The sequence below is a fragment of the Chionomys nivalis genome, chromosome 2 (assembly GCF_950005125.1).
Source record: "Chionomys nivalis chromosome 2, mChiNiv1.1, whole genome shotgun sequence".
NCBI classification, from domain to species: Eukaryota; Metazoa; Chordata; class Mammalia; order Rodentia; family Cricetidae; genus Chionomys; species Chionomys nivalis.
In genome coordinates this window covers 71,746,664-71,756,543 of record NC_080087.1, presented here as the reverse complement: position 1 = coordinate 71,756,543, position 9,880 = coordinate 71,746,664, and the positions used below count along the sequence as shown (strand labels likewise).

Sequence of the window (9,880 nt, the reverse complement as noted above, 5' to 3'; positions counted from 1 at the left end):
CCACTTATACAGACTTAGTAGACTTCTTATCTAACCCATTTCTAGGACCACCATGGCCAGCATCTCAATGATGTATACTTTGTGTGTGTCTGTATGTGCATGATTGTATGTATGAGTGTAGGTATATGAATGCAGGTGTGTGAGTGTCACAATGTGAGTGTGGAGGTCAAAAGATATCCTTGGGAGTCAGTCCTTGCTTTGTACCTGTTTTAGACAACATCTGTCTTGTAGCTTATTGTTGTGGGGAGCTGCGGGCTGTGTTTATGCCACCCAGCTCCTGGCCGTCTGGCTAACTTATGCTCCAAAATAACAACACACAAACTGTATTCTTTTAAACACTGCCTGGCCCATTTCTATTAATGTGTGTAGCACCTTGAGGTGCGCTTACCAGGAAGATTTTAGCCTACGTCCATCCTGGGTCGGAGCTTCATCACATCTGCTCCAGAGAGGAGAGGAAATGGCGTCTGTCTCTGAGAGGAGCTGCCCTGCATCTGAGCTCACTTCCTCTTCCTCCCAGCATTCTGTTCTGTTTACTCCACCCACCTAAAGGCTGGCCAATCAAATGGGCCAAGGCAGTTTGTTTATTGACAAATGACCTTCCTCCATCAGCTTATGGCTGTGCACTGCAGCCTCTCTGGTCCACAGGCTTCCAATCGGTCTTGTAGCTTATGGCTGTGCACTGCAGCCTTCTGATCCACGGACTTCCAATCTGTCTTGTAGCTTATGGCTGTGCACTGTAGCTTATCTGATCCATGGGCTTCCAGAGATTTTTCTGTTTCCAATTCCCATTTACCCACATGAATGCTGTTACTAACTCTGGAGATTTTATGGGGTTTTATTATATAAACTCAGGTTGTCAGGCTTGTGTATCAAACATTTTACTGAGGCATCTTCCCAGCCCCAGACACTGTATTATTCTATGAGTGAACTTGTTCTGATTGCTTTTCAAACAAGTTTTATTTTTTAATATATTTGCATGTGTGACTCCATGTGTGTCTGTGCATGTGCCCACAGAGGGCATCAGTTCCTGTGGAACTGGAATTACAGGCCGCTGTGAGTTCCCCCATGTAGGAATGCAATTTTGGTCCTCCGAAAGAGCAGTAAATGCTCTAAATTGCTAAGCCATTTTCCCAGCCACTTTTATTTCTTCTTTGATTTTGATAACTACTACCAAAAATACCTTTCCTGTATTCAATTTCTGCATTACACTTTTTCCCATTCAAAGGAACAGGTTCCCAAGTAAGTTCTGAACTATAGACAACAATGTTCACAGAGGTCTTCTATGTTTCTGCATTGCCTCACAGATTTCTTTATCATAGTCATGGTGAAAGGCATGTTCCTAAGGTGGAGGAGAGAGAAAGTTAAATGGTAAATGTATAATACTACAATTTCCTCAAAGCTTTTGCCTTTAGTTCTGTTCAGTATGCCAGCAGCAGTTTTGATAGCCAAACCATGTTAGTTTGGCCCACTTTGATCCATATATCTCCAACTTATCAGATAAACAGCTAGAACCCCTTTTATCTCTAAGTCACCCCACTAATTGTATATTCCTCACTTAATAGGGTCATGTCAGAAATCAGTCACATCCAAGTTCATGCTTTATCCTGGATTGTCCCAAACTCTTAATATGTATTACTGTAAATATCCTCAGAGTTAACATTATAGCTATCCCTCCACCTTCATGGGCTATGGAGGTGTTTTTCTGAGATGTGTTTCACCTGTCCATCAGATGTACTTTTCTCACAGCCTGCTGGAACTTGGGTCTAGTTGCAGACATGGAAACACAGAGAAACATTGGGAGTGGATGCTGAGTAAAATCCACTATGTCTTGCAAGATAGTACTAGGAGACACATGTTGGGGGATGAGATGACGCCTTTACATTAAGCACCAATTGGGATCTGATTAGGGTCTTCCTCTTACTCGTTAGACATCAGGCTGCCTTTTCCTCATTCCATTGGGATTACAGTTGTTTTTCTCTATTCTCCCCAGTCAGTTTCTGCCACTCTTGCTGGATATTGTATTAAGAACTTTTAATAGTGTTCAGTGCTTTGTGCAACCCCAAATGGTTTCTGAGATAATCTTCTCTCCCTTGCAGACAACTGTCACAGTGTTATAGGTGATGTGACAATCACTCAACAGAAGGGAATTGAGATCACTGATTCCAAACTAGTCTGAGGCTGTGGGCCTCTTCCCACACACGCCACACATGCTTTTCTCAGTCCTGTGTGCAAACTGAAATCTGAGAAGCAGCTCCTCACACCAGGGGATATCATAATTTTAGAACTGTCCACCTCAGGGAAGCTAACTTAGTTCTCCTTAAACTTTGTTCTCTGGAATTAGTAACAAGAACCATTACCTTCTGAGACACAATTAGATGGATAGGTAGGAAGTAGGCTGGAAAGAAGTTCAACAGGTGCACTGTGTAAACTCTTATGGACCTGTTTAGGGGCTGCCTACATTGTCATAATGAGAGCTGTTGCTGATGATATGATAGAATGCCTCCTCTTAAATGGTTTATCTAGGTAAAAATTGGAGGCTCAATTTTAATTTGTATAACTTCTCCATATAGAACTCTTTCATTATGACATATAAGATCTCTGATTTGGACTCTGAATAGTGATGCTTTCTCTCAATTTAAAATGAAGATAATAATTACTATTTTTTTTTTGAGGCAGAGTCTCTTTATGTAGCCTTGGCTACCCTGGAACTCTCTATGTAGACCAGACTAGCCTCCAATTCATAGTGATTCTCATGCCTCTGTCTCCTGAGTGTGGAGATTCCAATGTTTTTCACTTAGGATATTTGACATCTTTTACATTGTATATCCAATGTTATTTGATTCTAAATGCGTGATTAAAATTTACCTCTGTTTTACTAAAATAATGGTCCTAATACTGTATACTGAATAAATAATGTCCTAATAAAGTGATCACTTATAATAATAAACATATTCATATATATATATATGTATGTGACTTGCTATAGATACTTCTTGTTGTATACCATTAATTTTTCTATTTTTATGTCAATATAAATAACTCTACTTATGTCTTAATTTTCTTCTTTAAATTTTATGAATTCTTTGTTTTATAATTGAGAAATGTTATGATAATTATGTTTATATTGAGGTTTTATGTTGATCTGTAGTCTGTTTTTGCTAGTCCCTACTTCTGATGTTCATATTTTAATAGTTTAGAATCATGCTTTTGTTTCCCTCAAGGTAGCTTTATGTTAGTGTTACTTTGCCAGATTTTAGTAATATTTTCAAATTAATCAGTCATGGTAGATTTTTTTTAATTTTTCCATTCAAAAATTTACACTTCCTCCCCTCCTCCCATTCCCCTCCTACTCCCCCATTCACTCTCCTCTCTCCCCCTCCCTCCTTAAGAGAGGGCAGGGAACCCTGCCCTGTGGGAAGTCCAAGGCCCTCCCCCCTATATCCAGGCCTAGGAAGCTTTGCATCCAAATAGACTAGGGTCCCAGAAAACCAGTACATGCAGTAGAAACAAGTCCCAGTGCCTTTTATCAAAGGCTTCTCAGTCAGCCCCCATTTTCAGCCACATTCAGAGAGTCCTGTTGATTGCATGCTCATTTAGTCTCAGTCCAGCTGGATTTGGTGAGCTCCCATTAGAACAGGCACACTGTCTCAGTGGTTGGACCAGCCTCTTGCTGTCCGTTGCTCTGATGAAGGTCTCTGTCTCTATCTCCATCCGTTGCTGGACGAAGATTCTATGGTGATATTCGGGATAATCATCAGTGTGATAGCGGGGCAAGGCCAGTTCAGGCACCCTCTCCTCTGCTATCCAAGGACCTAGCTGGGGACATCCCCATGGACATCTGGGATTTTTTTTTTTAGCAAAAATAAGATCACAAGAAAAATATTAATACTAAAATGTTTTTGTAGAAATTTTTGCTTTGTATATATTTCTTAGCTATTTTATTGAAATGCTTAGTATCTATACAGATGAAATACAACTAGTGGTAAGAAATACTACAGACAGATCCCAGGAAAACATTAGCTAATTTTCTCCATAGTAATATTTGTAAGAGTGTATTATAATAACAGATGAGAGATACTTATGTTGATGCTGTCTCCTGATATTCAAATTCTCTTTCATATATATATATATATGAGAGAGAGAGAGAGAGAGAGGAACACACATACAGATTGATTGATTATACAAGCATACTTATGTATATCTGTGATTTAACTGCCCTCCTTGAAAAATTTATCTTTTCCTGAATAGGTCTTCAGGCTAACACACAACCTTATTTTGTTTCATTTTACTTTTGGTCTTATGGCTTTAGACTTTTCATTTTAACTTTAATATGGCTTAAGCAGTCTATAATGCTTATGCCTGCATCAAGCCAAGATTGTGATACAAGGGAATTTCCTACATTTCCATGCTGTTCCTTCTAAATGGTCAAGTTTCTGGTGCTAAGCGCATATTCTTCCACATTCCTCAAAAACAGAACATATTTTGATCGTATGAATAATGGATTTTTACTTAAAAATAAAAATTAGAGGAAACTCCACAGAATATATTCTTCCATAGTGTAATGTGTGCATGAATGAAAACTATCAAATGATGTAAACATGAATACGGAAATTGCAGGAGCATTGTAAAAGTATCATGAGTGAAGTCTATTAAAAAGTAGACAAAAATCTGCTAATCTTACTAACATATCTTAACACATGATGAAAGTTAAAGACCACCTAAGACTATAAGAAAGATGGTGTTTAGGAAGTCCGAAGTTGCTGCTGGAGTTGATTGGAAAGATTACAGTTTATGTGGTCACAACAAAGAAGAGGTTGTCTCGAGTCACAGAGAATGCTACAACACCAAATGGGTTTAGCCTGCAGTGACGTGGAATAGTGCACAGATGTTCCAGTTGTATGTATCTTTATATTCCAACATGACTCATTTCAGGGGAATGTGCCTTTGTGCATCCATCCAGCCTTTCTTGCATGTTGAACACCCATAAACCCATAGCAATCAAAGGTCTTCCTTGGCTAAGACATTTCTTAATTCTGCAGGCATGTTGGAAAAAACTTAGAATATTACTGACTGCATTAAAACCTGGAGGTTTTTCCTCATTTCGACTGCTGTATTGGTATCCTGGAGAGTCGTGCATCCATCTGTTTATCCAATGTTGGTGCTTAGATGCTGTGGTCTTTCCCATGCTTTTGGTTGCTTTTGTATAAGTAAACTTAGAATGTTATTAACACTTACCTAAAGTGAGTACATATGATCTGGGATAAATACAGTGAAAGTCTCTTTACTGTGATGTAAAACATTTATTTCTGTTCCTTTTCCCACCAAATCCTCTGACTTCATTTGAAATCAACAACCCTCTCAATGCCATTGTAACAGATGCTGGAAGATTGGGGATGGGAATTATCTTCCTTCTTCAGACTGGAGTTGGGATCCTTGGAAATTCCTCCTCCCTTTGCTTTTACAACATCTCTTTCTTCATTTGACCTAAATTGAGATCCACAGAACTAATTCTCAACAAAGTAGCATTTGCTAACTCCTTGATCCTTTCTTTAAGGGGATACCTCAATCAATAGTGGCCTTTGGATGGAAAGATTTCCTAGATGACGTTGGATATTAATTGACCCTTTTCTGGTGCAGAGTGGGCATGGTTGTTTCCTTGAACACCATCTGCCTCTTGAACAGATTCCAGCTACTTAAGCTCAACCCCAGTATGTGGAGTTGGATGGAGGTCAAGATTAGATCTCTAAAGTTCATTGTTTTCTGCTGTTTCTTGTGCTGAATCTTACATCTTGTATTAAATTAATTTACTCCTTTACTAATGAGTAGCCCACAGTGTAGGCAGAATCTCAATTTAGAAAGTAATTATAGATAATGTTTCTAGGAAATGCCAGATCACGATAACCCTCTATGTACAGTCCTTCTATATTATTCCCCTGACTTTATGGGTCTGTCTTTCATAATGTGGGCCAGCATATCCATGGCTATTTTACTGCACAGACTCAAGAACAAGTACAGTACATTTACAACCAAACCCGCTCCAAGTCTAGACAAAGCCATGAAGCCAGATCCACATGCACCATCTGATTCTGGTGAGCTCCTTCTTTGCCTTTTATTAAATCTATAACGCCTTGAACATCCGGACAAACATAAAAACGGCTACTGGACGAGGAAAAGGTCTGTGATTTTGAGCACATGTTTCCCAGAATTGAGCCCTTTTGTGATCATCATCAGTGATAACAGAATCTCTAGGTTGTGCTTTGTTGCATGAAGACCAAGTGTCTTTCTGATTAGTTTAAGTGTTCTGGCTTTCATTACTTTCTTTTATGAAGTCACCTCAATATTTGCAGTTAGTTATCTGTTACATGGTAGAATTTTGTGAAGTCAACCAGGGAAAAAAGGACCAGTAATGCCCTTGCCCATATGGATCATCTCATAAGCTAAACATTTACATTATAAACTCCCATCTAAAATGACTAATTATCATCACCAGGTAGTCTCAGTGGAGCAATTCAGGGAAATGTTAAATATTGTTTTTGGAAGGAAAATTTGAGGTTTAGGCAATTAGGGAACATATTTTGGATTTGATGACATATATTATTTTGGATTATTTAAATTATATATACAAGTCATATATGATTTACATATAATCGTATTAACTTCTTTCTGGCTGTGGGAAAAGCAACTGAAGGACACCATGTTTAGAATGTTTGGTGTGGTGGCGCATGCCTTTAATCCCAGCACTTGGGAAGCAGAGGCTAGATGGAGCTCTGCGGGTTTGAGGCCAACCTGCTCTACGTAGAGATTTCTAAGACAGCCAGAGCTACTTAGGGAGATCCTATCTCACACAATAAACAAACAAACAACAAAAACAAATAAACAACCCCCCTCCCCAAACTGTTCAGTTCATCTGTTAAGAGCAAAGATTCCATTACCTGTTGCTCTAAGGCCTTTCTAAAATGTGGACTTTCGAGCCGGGCGGTGGTGGCACACGCCTTTAATTCCAGCACTCGGGAGGCAGAGGCAGGCGGATCTCTGTGAGTTCGAGACCAGCCTGGTCTACAAGAGCTAGTTTCAGGACAGGCTCCAAAGCCACAGAGAAACCCTGTCTCGAAAAACCAAATAAATAAATAAATTAAAAAATGTGAACTTTCAGGAGCTGTGGTAGACAGAGTGTTAAGGAATTTCCCATATTTGCTACCTTCCTGAGTATTCCCCATGCCATGACATTTTTGGAATGCTGACTAAACGATTTACCACATTTGGTGCATTCATAAGGCCTTTCTCCAGTGTGGACTACTTGGTGTTGAATGAGGGCAGACTTACCTAAATGACTTTCCACACTGGTCACACTCATACGGCCTTTCCCCAGTGTGAGTTCTGCAATGTTGAAAGACAGAGGGATTTCCCACATTCATCACAGGTATAAGGCTGCAGTCCAGGGTGAACGTTCTGATGTTTAATAAAGGCAGCCCTTCAGCTAAAGGACTTTCCACACTGGCCGCACCCATAAGGCCTTGCGCTGGTATGTATTCTCTGGTGTTCAAGAGTTTCCCACGGTCAGGGCACTCATACGGCCTTTCCCCAGTGTGAGCTCTCTGATGTCGATCAAGTTTGGATTTGTACCCAAAGGCTTTGCTACATTCCCTGCATTCATAAGGCCCTTTCTCCAGCGTGAACTTACTGGTGTCTGATAAGGGTAGCTCTTTGGCTAAAAAATTTCCCACACTAGCCACACTCATAAATTTTTTGTTGTAGTGTGAATTCTGTGGTGTTCAATGAAGCTGAAGTTTTGCTGAAAAAATTTGCCGCATTCCCTACACTCATAAGGCCTTTCTCCCATGTGAATTCTCTGGTGTCTAATGAAGGTAGTTCATTGGCCAAAGGATTTTCCACACTGCCCACACTCATAAGGCTTTTCTCCAGTATTAATTCGGCAGTGTTCTATAAGGTTAGAGCTTTGGCTAAAGGATTTTCCACATTCTCCACACTTATACCACCTTTCTCCAGTGTTAACTCTCTGTTGGACAATGAGAGCGGCTTTTTGACTCGAGGATTCTTACACTGGTTGCACGCACCTGGCCTCATCATGGTGTGGATTCGCTAATGTTCAATGAGCCTGAACCTTTGCCTGAACAGTATCCACATTTGTCACATTCATATGGCCTCTCCCCTGTGTGACTTCTCTGATGCCAGACAGGATAAGATTTGCATCAAAGGCTTTCCCATGCTCTCCACACTCGAGGCCTTTCTTCACTGTGAAGTCTACAGCGTTCAGTGAAGTCAGAGCTCTGACTGAGTGACTTCCCACATTCTCCACATTTGTATGGTTTTTCTCCAGTATGAAGCCTCTGGTGTGTAGTAAGTGTGGCTTTTTGACTAAAGCATTTTCCACATTCCTTACACTCATAAGGCCTTTCTTCAGTGTGAACTCTCCGGGATGGCACAAGTGAGTATTTATCTTGTAAGGCTTGTCTGCATCTTTTAGGCTCATAATCCATTTCTCCAGTGCATACCTTGGGGTGCCGAACAAGCTTGAGTTTGTAGCTGGAAGGTTTTCTGAATTCTTGGGACTTAAAGTGACTTTTTCTGCTACTAACCTCCATAGACTTGGTGACTTCATTTAGCTTCTTATCTTTGGGACTTTTCTGGTACTGAAGAAGTTCCCATCTAGCCGTGAAATCCTTTCTAATTTTCCTAGCGGTGAAGGGATTCCCTGACACATGCAGTATGCAGTTTTTCATAAGGGGGTCACTGTCCACCCCTCCCCTTATGGGTTCTTGGCACTGTGATGCTTTTGGCTCTGGAGTATTGAACATGCCTCTACAAAGAACAGTTTTTGTCCAGGTAGGTCATTCAGATGCAAAATGTCTGTCAAGATAGGAACACAGATGTCACAGGGTTGAGTCTTCCTAGTGAGTAGATCTTCTTTTGGCGCCCTGGCTTGTGGCATTTCTACATAAACACTTTGCACAGAAGGATTTTCTTCATGCTCTGATTCATGCCAACAATCTGAAAGAAGAAAAATGCTGTTGAAAGTCATGTTAACTGTAATCTGCATAGTGCCTCGGCTGAGATTTCTTTCTCAAGTTACTCTAGGCTGTGTCAAGATGACAGCTAAAGCCAAGTAGGACAGCTACCAACAACCTTCCAGGGAATCACAGGACCCCATGGCTTTGCTCAACTTGGATTATCTTGATACAGCTTCCTCAACTACAGATTTCTTATCTCTAACAATTGAATGCTTAATCCCAGAGGCTTTCCACTCCAGATTGCGTAGACAAGCCCTTCTGACTCTAAGCTAACCCACCGGCCTAACTGAAACGCCTCAGACACTTCTGAATGCTGGTGAGCCCAGAGCCTGGTGAACAGGCACTCACTGTGGCCACACTGCCATCTTGACTCAGCTTCTCTACTCTTTCTAGGAAGCTTTCGATTCCTGCCTGCTTACTAGATTCTCACTCAATTCTTTTCCTTCATTCTCTCATCTTCGTGACACCCATCAACTCTACCCAGATGCTCGAGTCATGAAACTTAGTCTTGAGCCCACTCCTATTTTCTTTTACTTTTTGATTTTCGAGACAGGGTTTCTCCATAATTTTGGAGCCTGTCCTGGCACAAGCTCTTGTAGATCAGGCTGGCCTTGAACTCACAGAGATAGGCCTGCCTCTCTGCCTCCGGAGTGCATGGATTAGAGGTGTGCACCATCACCACCTGGCTCTTATTTTCTTGAGCATCAACCCCAGGACTTTTCCAAGTGCAGCAGCACACACCCGTAGAGCCCATACTTGGGAGGAAGATTGCTTGACTTCAGCAGCTATAGATGAGCCCAGGTTCCATAAAGGCAAATCCATTTCCTGTTAAGTCAGGCTATATTCTAGGG

The 9,880-nt window shown here is 40.8% G+C and overlaps 1 pseudogene; it reads right to left on the bottom strand.

The window, feature by feature from the left end:
• Window positions 1-605: 605 nt before the first annotated feature.
• On the bottom strand, window positions 606-8,950 carry LOC130868434 (zinc finger protein 418-like; annotated as a pseudogene).
• Window positions 8,951-9,880: the final 930 nt, after the last annotated feature.